Source organism: Tenebrio molitor, chromosome 1, assembly GCF_963966145.1.
Source record: "Tenebrio molitor chromosome 1, icTenMoli1.1, whole genome shotgun sequence".
NCBI classification, from domain to species: domain Eukaryota; kingdom Metazoa; phylum Arthropoda; class Insecta; order Coleoptera; family Tenebrionidae; genus Tenebrio; species Tenebrio molitor.
This window is the reverse complement of record NC_091046.1, coordinates 43873103-43892013: the sequence shown is the minus strand read 5'-3', so window position 1 is coordinate 43892013 and position 18911 is coordinate 43873103. Positions and strand designations below refer to the sequence as shown.

At 39.5% G+C, this 18911-nt stretch overlaps 1 protein-coding gene and 2 long non-coding RNA genes across 3 annotated transcripts in view; all 3 read left to right on the top strand.

Moving 5' to 3' along the window:
• Lar (tyrosine-protein phosphatase Lar) overlaps positions 1–18911 on the top strand; it is a 424567-nt gene that overhangs the window by 192330 nt on the left and 213326 nt on the right. The window lies entirely within an intron of this gene.
• LOC138126199 (uncharacterized) lies at positions 4974–5500 on the top strand. Its single transcript, XR_011157839.1, has 2 exons — positions 4974–5331; positions 5385–5500. It is a non-coding gene; the product is annotated as an uncharacterized lncRNA (long non-coding RNA).
• Positions 7811–8373, top strand: LOC138122394 (uncharacterized). The gene is made up of 2 exons (XR_011156482.1): positions 7811–8122; positions 8270–8373. It is a non-coding gene; the product is annotated as an uncharacterized lncRNA (long non-coding RNA).

Genomic DNA, 18911 nt, shown 5'->3' with positions numbered 1-18911 from the left:
AGTGCTTTTTTAATTTAGGTAAGAGAAAATAGTTACTCGGTGCCAAATCTGCGCTGTAGAGTGGATGATCCATCTCTACAAAACCACACTCGTCGATTACTTCGCGGACTTGGCGAGCTTTGTGAACTGTGTAATTGCCATGAAGATGCATAAACTTTTGATCACAATTGTGGGGCCTTTTTTGCTGTATGGCAGTTTTCAAGTTTCTGATTGTGTCCTTTATAGACTTCTGCTGTTATTGTAAAGCCTTTTTTGATGTATTTAATAGGTGAGATTCTTTCCACATCCCAAACCACCGTCAGCTTTCCTGATGAATTGTGCGTTCATGCATTTTTAGCGGAGGCGATGCCTTGTGGACCAATTGCATGGATTCTTGTTTTGTCGGTGGATCCGAGTGATACACCCACGTCTCATCACCTGTTCTAATTTTTTAAGAAAGCTCTTATCATCGTCAGCCAGAGCTATCAAGTTTTCTTGGCAGATGTGTTGCCGACGAAGTTTTTGTTCGGTTTTAACCAATTTTGGAATCCAACGTGCAGAAACCTTATTCATTCCTAAATCTTCATGCAAAATTTTTAATACTGTAGCCTCCTATATTTTCACTTCATCGGCAATCATTGAAACTCTTATTCTTCGATCTGCTAAGACCAAAATCTCGACTTTGTTGAGGTTTTCGTTGGTTTTTGGTTTAACATGCCTTTCGCATTTCGGATCATCCTGACGTGATTCCCTACCACATTGAAATTGTTTGGACCATAATTTCATAGTAAAATATGATGGTGCACCTTCCCCATGCATAATAATCATCCTCTGGTGCATATTTTTGAGTAGATTTCCTTCCCTCCTCAAGAATTTGATTACGCTTCTATGCTATAGCTACATTTCACCCATTTTTCGTTAGTTAAGACTACACAAAAACAACTGAACTCTTTGGATGTGAAGCAAGTTTGGTTAGTCAGCACCAAAATGTCACAGCAATTTGACAGCAAAAATTTGCAATGTAAAAATCTCCCCTCGTACCACGTAAGACAGGCTATGATTTTTTTTTTAATTTCCTTCATACTGTGTCCACTACATGATGCTGTCAATTTTTCTTCTCAGCAACTTGAAGACGCTCCCCACAGTTGGAAACTTTTTCTTTTTATAGAATATCCTAATTTACAGTATCCAAAATGTTTTGTGTTTTGGAAATGAAATTTTGGCTGGGGCTTAATATCTGTAAAAAAGACCCCTCCGAGCTAAACACGAAAAAACGTATATAATTATAAATATTGGAAAATTTGTCACAGCGTTATTTCTGTAGAATTAAACTTTTGTTCGATTTCAAAAATTCGTTCACCTCAGTGTTTTACCAGTGAAACGGACCTGTTCTTTCAATGTTATCTTTGCATGGTAAGTTTAAAAGACATAAATCACACCGTAGGAGATTTAGGAATGAGGACTAGATAGTAACACGAAAAAATTAAAATATTCGGTTTATTACCAGAACGAATTATAATTCACAAAAAATCACGTTTAATAAATCTCTTATAAAATCCGTGCCAACTAATTTTCAAACTAGTCGTCAAAATGAAGATCATGCAGTTGTGTTTTTTGATGTTCTTTTTCATTCCAGCTTTCATGTGTTGTTCAGACCCGTACTTTGGCGATCCTTCTTGTCGTGTCCGCAAACGTAACTTGAATATGAGTATACCCAACAAGCGCATAAAGATGAGCTGGACTTTCAAATTTAAGATCATTGTTTAATGCTTAGAATATCAACAAATAATACAGATATTCATTACGAACACGCCATTTAGTATATTGGAAGACAAGTTTTTCAAAAACAACTTTTTCATTATACCTGAATCATAATCTCTGTTTTTAACATTAAAAAACATGCAAAATCGGGCTTGAAGCTTTAAAGTTGCCTAGGTAACTACAAATTCATCTACAAATATACTTACAAAGCAACCAAACGACAACAATTAATCATTTCTATATCAACGATTAATGACACAGATTATTTCGAAAAAGTCATTTCAATTTACTATTTTTCTTATCATTTTTAGATTGTAGTACAGGTATAATAAAAAACAACGTATGAAACACGTGTATAAGGGCCTTTAAAACACTAGGGATTTTTAAAGCACGTCATGATCTTAAATTCGTCGCACGTGCTTTAAAGGCTTCGTTATTCACTTGTATCATAATTCATAATACTACCGTGTGACCAACAATAACTTAGATAAGGGGCGGATATGACTTTGACAGTGTCAAATTTTTCGTATCTTTGCTAACTCAGCTAATAATGAACGTCGAACAAATGTCAGAATGAATCTAATTCAAAAATGATTTTTACTTCAGAACATTAAAGATTCATCATCGAATCGTAAATGTGTTTTCAATAACGAAGAATGAACACGAACAGTGTTGTTACCTGTTTGATGGAGTTTCAGTTAATAATTTTGAAAATTTAAATGGAAACAAGTATATGCAACCAAAAATACTTCCATGCATCCAGAGCATCTGAAAGTCTGGATTTGGGAATACGTGCCAAATTCCAGAGGCTTCTTTGATTTAAATGATTGTTGATCGCGCGGTATTTTGTATACTTAATTCAAGAATTAGTTAAATACTTCAATATTCAGAAAATATATGTTCGAGGGTTGACTACCAAAATGGTGACCTCTACATTATAACCACTAGGAATGCTTGTTGCAATAGAAAACTGAATTATCTATGTGAATAAAGATTTCGAGTTGAAATAAATCATTTGTTACTCAGTTGGATGTCAAATTAATGGTGTTGCGCCTACGAATTTTTTTTTTCGAAAATCGTGTCCTGACCTAAAAACTGTTTCTCGACCGAATTTGACATTTGACATTTTTTAAAGCTGTAATGATTTCCTCATTTCTTGAAAATCTATTTCCCTCATAGAAACAGCGTCTTCTTCTCTAATCCAATAAGTTCTATAGGAAGCATATTCCAGTGGTTAACAACCCGCACAGATAAGAAATTTTGCCTTACAGTCGTTCTAGATTGTGAAGTGGTCAAAGTTAGTCCATGTCCTCGAAGCCTGTTCAAAACGTCTTAGTTCAAGAAAAGTGTCATCATAGCCTAGTTTTAGAACTTTAAAAGTCTACATTAGGTCACCTCTTGATCTACGATTAGACAAGGAAATCAGATTCATTGTTCTTAATCTATCGCTATTTGCTGAAAATATTTTTCAGAAACTGCGTCACTTTTATTGATCCAGATGATTCCAGCTCTTTGGTGACGACAGTTTCGTCTCTCGGCAATCTTTACCATACATCTGCAATTTCAAAAGACTGACCCGATGACCTTTCCAACAGCTGTACCTGTTTTCCCAAGCGGAGAGTTAGCAGCTCGTTCGTTTTGTCAAAATTGACGTCGCTATTTATTCAAAAACGTGTACAATATGAAATTGTGACAAATCTTGCCAAGGTAATTTTTTACAATTTCATATCGTAAACGTTTTTAAATTAATAGCGACGTCAATTTTGGCAAAATTTTTATGACGCTTCTTGCAAAAGGAGATGCATCCTCCCTGTTGATGTAATTAAGAGAACTGAACGTAACAATAATACTAAAGTTGAACTGATACGAGGGGAGATCTTTATATTCTCTGCCTAACAATGAAAGAAAAGAGAAAAAAAATTTTTCAAGATATGATCCATTAACGTTTCCACATTTATTCCAACGTTTTTCCAATAAGGCTATGCCTTCAAAAAAAATCTTTTGTTAAGTCCTCAAAAAATGTCTCTACTGCTTCTTTCGGTTATTCATCCGAAGAAAAATGCCGTCCCCTCAAGTGCTTTGTTTAATTTAGGAAGGAGATAAGTGTCACTCGGTATCACATCTGGGCTGTAAAGTGGATGTTCCATCTCTACAGAGCCACACTCGTCGATTACTTCGCGGACTTGGCGAGATGCTTGCTGGACCCATTGCATGGATTCTTGCTTTGTCGGTGGATCCCAGTGATACACCCACGTCTCATCACCTGTTATAATTTTCGAAGAATGCTCTTCGTCGTCAGCCAGAGCTCCAAAGTTTTCTTGGCAGATGTGTTGCCGATATAGTTTTTGTTCGGCATTGAGGAATTTTGGAATCCAACGTGCAGACACCTTATTGATTTCTAAATCTTCATGCAACATTTTTAATACCGTAGCTTCCTACATTCCTACTTGATCGGCAATCATTGAAACTCTGATTCTTCGATCTGCTAAGACCAAAATCTCAACTTTGTTGTAGTTTTCCTTGGTTTTTGCTTTAACATGCCTTCCACATTTTAGATCATCCTGACGTGATTCCCTAACCAATCGAAATTGTTTGGACCATAATTTCATAGTAAAATATGATGGTGCATCTTCTCCATGCACATTAATCATTCTCTATTTATATTTTTACGCTTCTATGCTCTAGCTAAATTTCACTCATTTTTTGTTAGTTAAGGCCACACAAAAACAACTGAACACTGTGGATGTGAACCAGATTTGGTCAGTAAGCATCCAAATGTCACAGCAATTTGAGAGCAAAAATTTGCAATCGTCACTTGCTTTCGTCATGGCTAGGTAGATAATGTAAAAATCTCCCCTCGTACCACGTAAGTCAGGCTATGATTTTTAAAAATTTCCTTCATTCTGTGAGCACTATATGATCCTGTCAGTTTTTCTTTTCAACAGCTCGAAGACGCTCCCCACAGGTGGAAACTTTTTCTTTTCGTAGAATTTCCTAATTTACAGTATCCAAAATTTGGTATTGAAATTTCGGGTGGTCCTTAATATCTGTAAAAAAAAATCCCACCGAGCTTATTCCAATATTAAGAAAAAACAACATGAACAAATGTCCACTTTTAAAATATTGGAAAATTTGTCACAGCGTTATTTTCTGTAGAATTAAACTTGGTGTTTGATTTCAAAAATTCGTTCGCCTCAGTGTTTTACCAGTGAGACGGAACCAGTTCTTTCAGTGTTATCTTTTCATGATAAGTTTAAAAGACATAAATCACACCGTAGGAGATTTATGAGGGCTAGATAATAACACGAAAGAATTAAAATATTCGGTTATTACCACAACGAATTATAATTCACAAAAAATCACATTTAAATCTCTTATAAAACCCGAGCCAACAAATTTTCAAACCAGTCCTCAAGATGAAGCTTCTACAGTTGTGCTTGGTGATGTTCTTTATGATTCCAGCATTCATGTGTTGTGACGACTCCTTCTTTAATGATCCTTCTTGTCGTGTGCGGAAACGTAGCTCAAGAACTCCTCGCGTAATATCTCCCATGTACATGCATCTATAAACTGTAGTCTTCCACGAATCAGGTAATTGTTTAATGCTTAGAATATCAACAAATAATAAAAAATATATGTTTCAGCCATGACAACCAAAATTATGACCTCGCTCAACACTATAATCATTAACTATAACCATTTGGAATGCTTGGTGCACTGTAAAACTGAATGTTTATGCGAATAAAGATTTAAATTCCAAGTAATTCATTTTATACTCATCTGTTAATATGGTTGGATGTCAAATTAATGGTATTGCGTCTACGGAAAATGTTTTCAAAAATCGTGTTCTGACCTAAAAACTGTTCCTTGAACGACATCTTTTTCAAGCTGTAATGTTTGCCTCATTCGTTGGAAGTCTATTTCCCGCAGAGAAGTAGCGTCTTACCTCCTGGCAATTATTATCATTTTTCTGCCACCTCTCAGTTGATATTACTGACAGAACTGAACTTTAAATTTAACAATAATACAGGCTGTCCCAGGACTCGCTCTCCAGAGAAAAAAAGAGAAATCTCCAAAAAATACAAATAAACAATCCCAAAGAATCAAAGCGTTTTAAGCCATCCAGGTGTATTTCTCGTAATTGTTACTAAGTTGTATACTTTATTACGTTTTCAATAAACTGGTCGACTATGAATCTTTTGAGAAACGTCAAAATTTCATTCCATTCCCTTCAAATTGCTTTAGTACCGCCGTCGTGTTCAACCGGGGTCTTTCGTCATGTATTCCGCTGCGGATTATGTGCATTATGTTGGATATTATTAATGCAGAATATGGACGGAATGCTTGAGAGGCAGCAAGGGATTATGCCCAACGTTTTCCTAATAGGAATCATCCCGAACACAAAACGATCCTTAGTGTTATCGCACGAACAGTCGAGACAGGTCAAATTTTACCAAATAAAAAGGAGGTTGGTGGTGCTGAGAACGGGGCTATTTTAGATGCCTTTGAAGAAGGTACCGAAAGTATTAGAGAAGTTGTTCAGGAATTGAATATTTCGAAAACTTCTGTACATCGAGTGATGAAAACTGAACGTGTGCAGCATTTGCAGCCAGAAGATTACCCTGCCAGATGGGGATTCTGTACGTGGTTTTTAAATCTAGAAGAAAACAATCCTAATTTTGTTTATCGGAGTTTGTTTTCTCATGAATCCATTTTCTTCTCTCTTTAGGTAGGACCTTTTGAATTTGCTGCACGGTTAATGAGAGACATTTACGCAGAATTTTTTAACGCAGAACCCAATTTGCTATATGCACTATAACCACTTGGAACTCTTGTTGCAATATAAAACTGAATCTATGTGAATAAAAATTGCGACTTAAATTAATTTGTTTTCTTACACATTTATTAACAGTACTGCTTAGTCGGACGTTAAATTAATGATTTTACATTTACGAACAATGTGATCATAAATCGTGACCTGACCTAAAGATTGTTGAAAATCTATTTCCCCCAGAGAGGCAGCATCTTCTCTGATCCCGCTGATTCCAGCTCCTCGGTGGCGGTCTTACCTCTTGGCAGTTATTGTCATTCTTCTGCAAACTCAATAACTGACACCTTTCCAGAAGCTGGTGTATGGTAATGGATTAAGGTTTTATCACTGAAGAAAAATCCTCTCGAAAAATTTCTGTTAATCGCTCTAAAATGACAGCTATTTAAAAGATTTTGATGTTCTAACATCCCCCAGTTAGTTCTTCTAGTTCGTAGACAAACATTGTTTGAACTGATCTCTTCTTCAATTCACGACAACGCTTCAAGCTGCCTCTTTCTTAAATTTCTTTTTCGAAATGGACTAAATATTCTTCAGTTGAACATTTTTTTCCGGTGAAGAAACTGTGTCTTAATTGTGGATCCAGGTAATTCAAATGACTCGAGTTCTTTAGAGACGGTCTCACCTCTTATGAGTCTTTACCATTCCCCCGAAGCCCCAAAAGAGTGGACTCACGAACTTTCCAACAGCTGATTCTATTTTCTTGCCAAAGGCGACACACCCTTCCTGTTGATGTAACTAAGAAAAAAGAAGTACACTATCAAAAATTACAACTAGGTAGAAAGTGGAGGCGTTTTGGGATTAAAATTTCCGATGGTTTTTAATATTCGTAAACAAAAAAAAATCCACCGAGCTACGCTCGTGTTTTAATCTTGTCCCTCGGGCAATTAGAAAAGCCCAATTTACCCAGAAACGAGTTGCACACAAAATTTTATTGTTTGAAACGACGTCCCTGAAGCTTCCAAATCTTTTGAAAATGGTTTCGCAATTGCTTTTGAGAGTTTTGACAAATTTTGCAAGACCTGTCAGAAATGTAACGTTGAATGTCTTGTCTAGGGCAACGATTCGTTAAGAGGCACTTTAACAAAGGAGAAAATGAGAATTTATGACAGTTGAAAACAATAAAATTTGTTACAGCATTATTGTCCGCAGAATTAAGTTGGTGTTTGATTTCAACAATTCGTTCACCTCTGAGTTTTACCAGTGAGGTGGAACCAGTTGTTTCTGTGTTTGTAGTTATTTCTTCATGGTAAGTTTCAAAAGAAAAAATCAATCGCAGTGTAGGAAATTTATGAGAGGTAGATATTAATATGAACGAATTAAAATAATTGGGTTATTACCACAACGAATTATATTAACAAAAAAACCCATTTAAATCGTTTATAAAACCCGTGCCAACAAATTTTCAAACTAGTCGTCAAGATGAAGCTCCTGCAGTTGTGTTTGGTGATGTTCTTTATGATTCCAGCTTTCATGTGTTGTTCAGACCCCCGCCTTCGCGATCCTTCTTGTCGTCTGCGCAGACACCTGAGTTGGTAGTCTTCCAAGAGTCAGGTATTTGTTTAATGCTTAGAATTTCAACAAATAATACATTATGAACACTCCATCTGACTTATTGGAAAACTAGTTTTTTGAAATTGCTTGTTTTGTATACTTTATTCAAGAATAAAGAGTTAAATTTTCAGAAAATATATGTTTCAGGCTGGACAACCACAATGTTGACCACAACGCTATAACCATTTGGAACACTTCTTCCAATGTAAAACTGAATGTTTTATGCAAATAAAGATTTCGGTTTGAAACAATTAATTTTTTACACCTGACTGTTCCTTGAATGGTATTTCTTTCAAGCTGTAGAAACAGCGTCTTCACTGATCCACTCCTCGGTGACGTTCTTATACCTCTTGGCAAAGCCCTGTTGGGAACTTTTCGGTTAACATTTTAGTGCAAAAAATTGTCAAAAGTCTTGCTCCAGACTGATGCCCAAAAGTATGTTTCAGTCTAAACGACCAAAAGGATAACCATGATGGCATAACGATAGGTACTGTCACAGTATAAAGCTAAATCCTTTAAGTGGAAGATTTCGGACCATTTCTAGTGATAAACGTGCTATTTGGGGCCTACTAACTGTCCGTTGTAATAACGAAGCGGATCACTAGCTTGCACGTGAATGCGGAATAGAGCTCGCTGCGGCTCGCTGAAATAATGAAATATGTGGCTCTCAGGTTTTGTTGTAAAATAGCCAATCGTCGTTAAGATACGACCTCTAAACATCACCTCTAGTGACAGCATCTGGGAACTTTTCTCTTTTGTATTAAATCTCCATTTGTGAAAAAAATGTTTGCTTTTCAAAAAATTCAGCAAGACGCTTTGACTTTGTTATTTTGGTTGATTGCTTGGACCTCATCGTGATCATCGTAGCTGCGAGCGCCCATTTACCCTTGAATTCTTCGATGTTTGGAAAACAGTCCGAGTGTCGACTGTGGGGTTTATTCGACGGTCCCGCCAATAAAAACTGTGATAAATCGGGAAATTGAGTGAACAAACCACTCCTCTTGTGAGTTGCCGCCCATTCAATACCCCGGCACGATTTTATTTAACGTCGTTGTCATTACCGTAAACGAATTTTCAACAGCGGAAAGACTCAAAACGAGACCCACTTAGACTCGGGTGTTATTCATTACAGGGCCGGTTTTATTAAGGGTTAGGCGAGATTGAGGGGTTGTAAAAATGAAATGCCGACCAGATGAATTGCATAGGGATCGATGCGTCTTGCATTTACCTGTCGCTGTTCCAGATAGAACGCTAGGATCGTTTTTTACTCCGGTTTAATTCCAGTCTGGAAGCGAAGGCTTCTTCGCCAGTAATTAGTAGCCTGCAGGTGCACTTTTTGTACATCTACAGTAAAAAAAGTTACACGAGGATAAGAAAAGCCCTGGCATTCGATAACTGACAGTCTGAACGCAAAACAATAATGTGGTTATTGATTGCAAGAATCTTTCTCCATTACGTTCGAAATTGTTTTTCAAAAGAAGGAAATAACAGTCGCTTATAACTTGCAATAATGTGATTAGTTGCACAACCAGCACTGTGGTCAAGCGCTTAGCGCCCGGCTTTGCAGTCCGGAGGTGCCGGGTTCGAGTCCCAGTGCTGCCTAATCTGGTGCGGGTTTTTTCTAATTTGTATCTTCATATAGTCTGGCGAGTCGGATCTTCTAGTGCGCCACGGTATCCTACCACCATCCTTTCGGTTTTAAATGCGGTTTAAAAGACGAGGAGGGTACCCCACGAGACTTGACGTCACATTTTCCAGAGTCACGCTAATGTCATCTGATGTCTTTAAGTAAAAAAAAAGATCGGATTGTATCTTGCAAATTAACATTCAACCACTGCTTTGATTGCCGTTTTATCTTATCAGCTGCTGAGTTTTCTTGGTTTAATGGACAACTGCCGGTTTCACAACAACAAAAACCCTGAGTTGAGGATTTCGTTATTTCAAGTATTCTTGGTTATGTTCTTTATCATCGCATATTGAACTGTCAAAAAGAGTGTAATTTTGCGATTTATGATTAAGATTATTTTTTGTTGTTGTTATCAAAGTTCTGTGGCAATTAGACGTCTAGACGGAACGCGAAACAGAGAGATTTGAGGCAGCAGAGGAGGAAAAAAGTAAAAAATTTACTTATGCATATTAGCGAGCCCTTCCAGAGTCTGCAGGAAACTTGGCACTTAAGCGAGCAATTAAACGCGAGTAATCCTCCTGAGCTGGTCTGAGAAACTCGGAGCGAATCCCTTCTGGTTGCATAAATTCCTCAACAGTTTCCCCGAATCTGTCTCTTCGTCCCGCGCACCATTTTTAAGCGCCCCCATAAAACAAAGCCACAATTCCAACTTCTTGTAGCGTGTATGATTTATCCGGTCTCTTTCCGAAGCGATTCCTCTTCAGGTACCTCCATAAAGTCGGGTTAATATAAAACCGCTCCCGAAGTTGTCGGCCGACTTCATAAAAGTGCTATCTTATTACCCGATATAATTTATTAGAGAAATTTAATTTATAAATTATCTTATCAGGGAGATAAGTGGGATTAGGTCCCGGGATGAAGCAAACCAAAACGGAATCCGCAGGCGAGACGTGTATCAAAAAGTGCATTTTCTGCTTGTCTCGTCGTTGTTGAAGCCGTCGCCTCACGTCACGAATGATAAACGGAATTATTATTTATTTTATATAGCGGGTGCACATCCACACTAAACGAGATTTATGCAGATCCGAATAACAAAGTTGGAGCGAGATTGTTGGAAAGTTTCCAAAAGGGTTTTGAAATTAAAACGGGCCCAGCACGACGGATGTATTTCCGCATAACAAACGTATTTGTTTTGAGAGGACTCATCGTAAACAATGTTTGTTTAAGTCGCTCGTTTTTCGCCCGGACCCGGACCGGGGCTCCCCAAGATGACCCCGGAAAAATAAATAACGCTGCCAGGTTGGCTGCATCGAAAGTCAAAAGTCGTCACGTTTTCTTTCCTGCCACGTTGTAAAAACAGCCGCAAAAACACTTTTCGTTAAAAATGGGGGTGCTGCAGGTCCCCAGAAACAAATCGTGCATAATTGAAACGTGTTGGAGGGTTAAAACTACCAACAACTCCGGAGTGCGGGTTCGTTATAATAGAATAACGTCCCTTCACATATCCGTTGATTAGGTTCCGGGCGGTTTCCAGGTATTACTGGAATTACTCTCCAATAATAATCAAGAGATACTAATTAGGGAGCGTCGGCATCCGAGTCCATTAGGGAGTCGTCCCGATTTGAAAAATTGCCGAACTTCCTGCGACTCGAGGGCTTTTAATGGTTGAGCGTCATTACAAAAGCAATATCAAAAGCTCAATACGTCTTCGATTTACTTTGTCGCCGACTGCATTGAATCGAATACCCCGTAATGTCCTTTATTTGATAAATGTTGATGCCATCATCATTCTATCGAATTCCCGACAGTTTCAGATTTTATCAGGTGCTATCTGCGCCGAGACTCCAGAAGAGAGGGAATCGGATGATAGAATCTCCGCCATTCGGGCACTCCGAACGCATAATGCCACTCTCGCTCCAAGAATAAAAATTGACTCTTTGAATATGATATCGCCCTGCGGGGGCCGCCAGGAAACATCGAATAATGACTTGTATCGCAGGATTCGAAAAGGCCGACCCCCCAAATCCCGAGATTATTACTTATATCGGAAAAGCCCCCGGGCTTAACCGTTATTAATTCTAAAGCTCTCTCTCTTCAATTTCGACGTATACAGGATGTATTCAATTTTTCGCCCGGATCTCGCCCGATGAAGGGTCAAATCCGCAAACTCGTAACGCGACCAAATAAATAAGGGTAATCCGGGCCCCTGGCGCAACCCCGCGAAAATGGAGACGTTGCAAGTTTTAAGCAAAATTCAGGAAATAGCCTCTTCCACTTGCTTCCACGCCGCTTACTTCACTTTCTCCCTCAATTTTGCCACACGTAAAGATTCACGTGATCTTAATGCCAAGAACGGAGAAACTGTTGCGGCAACAGTACTTGTGCCAATCCAAAAATTTAAGAAACACTTCTAGCAAGCACGAATCAAATTGAAGAACCTGGATAGACAATTATCACCTTGATGGGATTTGTCTCGGCAATTCCTAGTGCAGCCGCGAGGGAGCCTCAAAGTTTTAGTACATTTGCCGCAGCGCCCTCTGCAGACATGCCAGAAACCACATCAAGGTGTCATTATGATTATCTCCTTCTCTAAAGTAGTCGTGCCTAATATGATCTCATCTCACGTGTGGTTCTCTAGCAAATTGTATTCTATAGTCATAATTTAATGGTAGTAGAGCGCATGCGCGTATGCTCAAATTTTCTTCAGTCATTTTTTTTAAGTAATCAAGTTCTGATTTTAACAATCGTGTGCATTAGAATTCATACATTAATTTTTCGGTACATTAAATTTTATAATCAACAATCACAATTAAAAAAAACAGTGATTGTGATAACACTCCAAAAAACTTAAAAGTTTTATTTTCATTTATTGAATTTTCTTATTTTAATTATTAAACAATTACATATTTTCTCAATGATACGATCAACGAAAATAAGTGGTAATTTAATTACGCATGAAGGGAATTAAAAATGTTTCGATTAGTTTAACTGGTTTATTTTTTTGTCAACGAAAAATTGGATTTTCTCAATTTATCTTTTTAAGCCTAGCTGAATGTCAGCATTCACCTCATTGGACGAAATGTTTAATTTGATTGTTAAGCTCCAGTTGCATTTTTAGCAAAAGAGGGAGAATACGTCTGAAGCGTTCTATACTCTGTTCACTTAAGCAATCTAGTAATCACGTGCACACTACTTAGTTCCTGCGTAATCAGCGGCGCAGAAGTCTCTGCCTCTCGTGTGAACTATCTAACAAATGTGCTTCAGTGGCGGAACATACGACATTCTGGAATTTGTAATTAATAAAAATTTCGAAATACGACTTTACTGATTATTAGTTAATTTTGATATCTTCCTTCCACTTTTGATGAATTCATTTTTTAAAATTAATTTTAACAGTCAAATTGCAGACAACCATCTAGAATAAAACTTTCAATTTTTTTTTGAAATATCTGATAATTTAAAATTCAGGACAAATTGAAGTTGTTGAAATGCAACACGTAGCTTACACCGTCAACATTCAAACTTCCCTCGTACCTCTAAAAATAAATATGATTGTTTCATATTTCCTCCAGACCTGAAAACTTTTCAATCTCATTGCTTCCTTTATTGTTTTTATTCTTTAATGTTTAGATCCACACTTTTGTTTCCTTCTACCCTTAGCCTTGCCAATTTTTTGATTGTTCCTCGTCCCTTTCGGCAAGAGTAAAATACAGAAAGTTACTCTCTGCGTGGCAACTTTTGTCTCGCAACCAGACAAACATTTCGCCCACAATCACTTTTGTTTGTCCGCGAGGACGAAAAGGACCAGTCCGGTATCGACTTCGCGTGCAAATTTGTGTTGGGGCTTCGTCCTCGTGTCTCCTTTCGATTTGACGTCACGTGCAAGCCTCTGCTCGCACGACCTCGTGTGTTCCCATCGATCGCTCCTGCGAACGCTCGCCGTTGCAAAGCCCGCTGCAGGAAGGATTCGCGTCTAATCCTGCCACGCTCCAGTTCACGCACGGAACCGTCTCAGATGGCGGATCCGAGAAACGCACCGACGCAACTTGCCTCCACGTGCCGGTCGCTGGAATTTTATCTTATTAAATTTTCGTCATGACAGTTTGCAACGATTGCCGACAGACGAAGGAATTCGATTCCGGGTCGGCGACGTTCCAATTTCCGCCCCCGGAAAAATTATTAATTGGGGAGGATGTTGTTTATTTTCGGGCGGCACGTTATTTAGCAAATTACGCCGGTTGATGATGATGCATTTTTTCGGAGGCGGCAGATGTGCTTCGGGGATGTCAGGAGGGATTTCGCTCCGATGGATTGGTCGATAGACAAACAATGCTCACGTTCCGACACTGCTACGCCATTCTTTATTCTGGCGTTTTCCCGCGGATAAATAAAAATTCCCACTTACAATTCTAGATTTTGAATTTTCCTAGATCATCGGAGCCCTCTTGGCACCTCGCGCGTGCGACAAAACTGTTAACTTTTTTTTTTGGGCGAGAAGGGAAAAAGAGCGGAACGAGTTCCTCGGAAAATGCAAATGGGGAGGGTCAATGGGGGAGACTGTTAGCAACGTCGGCAGGTAACAGCGGAAAAAAGTGTTTACAATGAGAACAGTTACACAGTACGTGAACACTATAAAATTCTCTTTTAATACGGCCCTTCCGCCGCCGTAAAACCCTTACGACTAACGAACAAAGCTATGGAATCTGCAATGGACGCTTAGGGAACAAAGTGAAAGACATGAATTTTAAAACGCCCCTCTCGTTAAAAATTGATACCGGGGCGGAATCGTCGCCGCTGCGAAATCCGGCAATCGGGTTAATCATCAATTGCAGTTAGAAAAATGGAACAATTCCGCTGATATGCACCACCGGAGTGTTTTTATGTAAAATTTATACACCCCGGGGAGCACTTCACGGAGCGAGGCGTGTTTTTTTTTATGCGAGTGTCGGCCGCACGCACGGGATTTGCAAAAACCGCCCCCTGTTTATTTCTTAGTTTTTGCATCGATAAACGACTTGGCGGGTCGGCGACTTGCAAAATGGTCGAAAGAGAGGAGCTGGTGCCGGTAAAAGTCACTAAAAATGTCACCAGCATGGAACTAGATAGATAGGCAACCAAACATACGGATGACCTTCTACTACAAAACTAATCTCCATAAGGAAATGCATGCGATTTTGGTCTCTCGCGAAATATATTAAATATATCAAAAATAGAAAGAATCAACAATAATTTGTTGTGAACGTGTTGTCATTTGGTGGTTGGGAAAGTTGAGAAGAACTTAGAGGAACTTAGATGAATTGAGTAACTCAGTTGCACAATTTAAATTGATTGTTTATTAGTCAGTAAAAATTAAAGAAAAATTTACAACATCGGTAAAGTGAAAGGTAATGGTGTGTTTACCAGTTAGGGAACCCGAAAACAATATTTAACGGACCTAATAACTAATAATAACAGATGGCGGCCGCAGAATTTTTTGAAAAGTCGGTAATTGTCGGTAACTTTTGACATTGCAAAATCTAATTGCTTTGAAGATTTTTCTTGTTCTTCATTTAGTTAATCATAATGAGTGCAAAACAATGCAAGAACTTCACAGAATTGGAAAAAAAATTATACTATATCATGCAAACGCGATTTCCAACTCGAAAAAACTGTTTTGTGCTTATCAGGCTTAAAAATGATAATAGGGGTTGCTTTTTGTGGATGTCAAGCGGCGAAGGTGACGATATACTCAGAGGATGAAATAGGGGTGAAGCGGCGAAGGTGAGGGTTGAAAATGGTAGTAGGGGTTGGTTTTTGTCAAATTAAAGTAGACAGTAATTTTCTTCTTGTTTTGAAGATCAAGTGTACAAAATTTCATCAAGATCGGAGTAAAACTGTAGATTTGCATACAAAATATACAAACAAACAGGCATTCAGTTTTATATATATATATATAGATTATTGTAATTGACATTTGAATGAACTTTTTAGGTGCTGTCAACTGAAGTGTATTAATCATGGCCATCTCGATTTTTTTTATCGCACGGTACTTTAGTAACTTTCTACCTAAAGGGAGAGGAATGAAAAGTAGTCAACAAAAAATCGTTGGACTCTTGGGTTGAGAAAAATTCCAAGACATCTTGACAGTTATTAATATAGACTAGGACTTGAAGTACTTCTACTCCGCTCAGAAAAAATGCCACTTTAACCGCTTCTATGGAGATACACAAAGGCGCAATTTTCGACCGCTTGAAGATTAAAAAAAAACTTGTCAACATTTTTTGCCGTGATTTTCACTGTACAGAACACAATTTTTTTTGTGAAATAATGTATTCAAAATCTGCAAGGAGCACTCGCCCCACTTGCAAAAACTGCCCCCCATTTAGTGTTGAGTTTTTGCCCCGATAAACGTCCCGGCCAAATCGCATTTATTCAAAACCGCAGCTTTTCGTCTAATCCACTTTTCCAATAAAGTTAATTTTAAAAGTCGACCTAACGGCAACTTATCGTAACTAGTTCTCGAATTAAGTTAGCGTCGAAGAATATGAAATGACATGTAAATGAAAAACGTGCCTTAGCCCGAACATCGAAATGGACGCGGTACAAAGCTCAATTTGCATCTCAATTTTTCTCGGCGGTCGCTCTCCCTTCCTCGTTTTTTTTACGTGCTCATAATTGTTTCCGAATTTTCCGCGGCGAAACGGCGAAAATTCCGACGCGGCCGGAATACGAGATAAGTGCGCCGCCGCCCCCGCCGACAGAATGCACTCTGGAAAAGCCGACACAAAAGACAACAAATTACCGACGAGGACCCTCCGCCGGAAAGTTTCTCGGTGCGTTAACAATCGGCGGCGAATTTAAATATTCAACGGGGATGTATCGGGGGGGCTGCACCTCGCTGCGATTAATTTGTTAAATGAAAAATTGCATCGGGTGGTGCGAGGAATTTAATTACGACTGCTGCGAGGTAATTATTTTCAGGTTCCGGGGCGCGACAAGGAGTTACTCGGGTCAAAGGTCGGGAGGTCTGCTCCTTTGTTGTTACTTATTTAAGCCAATTCGATGCAAAAGTGACGAAACAACTCAACGAGACTGCGATCAGAAAAGTTAAGCAGCGCAGTATTTGGTCAGTATTTGGATGGGCGGCCGCCGTCTTATGCGATCAGTTTTACGGCGATTATGATCCGAATTGAGTTTGAACTGGTACGCCTGAGGAGTTGGCCAACTTCCGCAGTGACATCCACTTTAAAAAGCCAAACAAGAATTCATTACGTTGTCGTGGGGGAATTATCCCCACGTTTCGCGCACATGGGACCGGTATTGAAGCTTGCAAACTTTACTTCAAACTTCATAACGAACAATCAGATCGCGTCAACACGACGTACCGAGAGTTCGTCGTCTCTTCTTCCGAGCGCCAAACAAATTTTTGAAGCTCCATCCGGCGCGGAGCGGAGCTTTCCGCCGAAGCTCGCACAACCTCCTCCCTTTTAACATCCCGGTAAAAAAGATTCATGACCGTAATTATTTCGTCCAATCTCCGCGGAATTTACCTAACGTATATCATCAGAACAGCAATAAGACCATTTTCGAGTTGAAAAGAAACTCGAAGAGATTCTTTCCCTCCGGCAAATCTCTGACGCTAATTCGCGTATATATCCAGGTCCGAATAAATTGGACTTCCCCGAGCACACCTAGAATTCATAAATTGTCCGAAAAATTGCCGCCATTACGCATCAGGAACACGCCATCGCCGAGATGAAAGCTCCGAGCAACACGTCACTTGCGAGCAACGCTAATGGAGGAATTTAACTGATTATCCTGCAACAGCAAGATTATCCTCGACATTACGCTTACGGTTACGAGGTACTCATATTGATTATTACTGCCGCCAGGTAGGTGAGCGTGGTGGCGGGACGGTGATTTCGCCTCCGAAATTAATTTTAAATGGCCGCGAAGATGTATTTAGACTCGGCAACGGTTTCGGCGGCGGTTTATCCCCGTTATTGCGCCATTTTTCAAAATGCCCCGCGGGTGGAATTTGCAATGAGTTGTCCGGAAGCGATTTTCCGGGGGACCAAAATCGTCGGGAATGTTTCGCAAATGTCACAATCGCTGCTCAAATCTCGCAAGAACTGGAATATCGATCAAAACAATTAGGTCAAGAAGTGGTGCACGTGAATTAACGCATTCAAATGTGAGTAATTAAACGCACAAGTCGCGACATTGTGTGTTTTATAAATTTAACCACTCAGGATATTCATCAAGAAAAGGTGAAATAATAAAATCGTGGATAAATCCTACAGAAATGCTGTTTTATTTTATTTTAAGTGCACGTGTGGTAGGTGCGTCGAGTATTTTTGAATGAAGTTATTAGCGTAGAGGCACGATTCCAGATGTAGATGATGCGACCCACTCCAGTAATAGGTTTCATGGTGAAGCACTCCGGGCGCAGTAGGGCGAGAATCAGAAACACACCTCTTGGGAGGTTGACGGCTTAAGGAGTTGAGGAGTGGAGGGGTGATTTTCCAGCAGGACTACACAAAGGGTTCACTTTGAGGTCTGAGTGCTCGGGATGCTTCACCCTCCACAAATCCCGAATCCAGTTAAACACAGCTTAATCGAATAAGAACCTAGTTAAATCGGAAAATATTGGAGGAACGAGTGTCTCGGATTAACTTGGAGAGTGCGAGTGTAGTGTTAGCTGTGAAGAACGAAAGTGAGTTCTTGGATTGATTCGGACGGCGCGAATGTGGGGCAGAAGTCAGGTCGTGGCAGCGAAAGTGGCTCGTTTAGTGCACATCCCACCCCCTTCCGGGCCGCTGTTAATTAAAAGGAAATATATCGGGCCTCGGCGGTGGGGCCGGCGAGATTTATCAGCGTTAAATTTCGCAGTTATCACGGATTCGATTCGGGTCCGCGGTTCGGTGATTTGGAGTTTTACGAGGCCGGAGTTGCATTAGCGTCCCGATCGATGTCGGAAATATGTCCAGAAAATTTCGCAATCGCAACCGCTGACATACTTAGTTACGTGCTGGAATTACGGAATCACGCGAACTGCAAGTGCTCCGAGATCTTGCCGATGGAGATCTCGCCGGATGCAGACGTGGCACGGAATTCGATGCAACGACCAGCGGGGCTTGTTCACCCAAAAAAAATTGGAAAAGCTCGTTTCGACAGACGGAA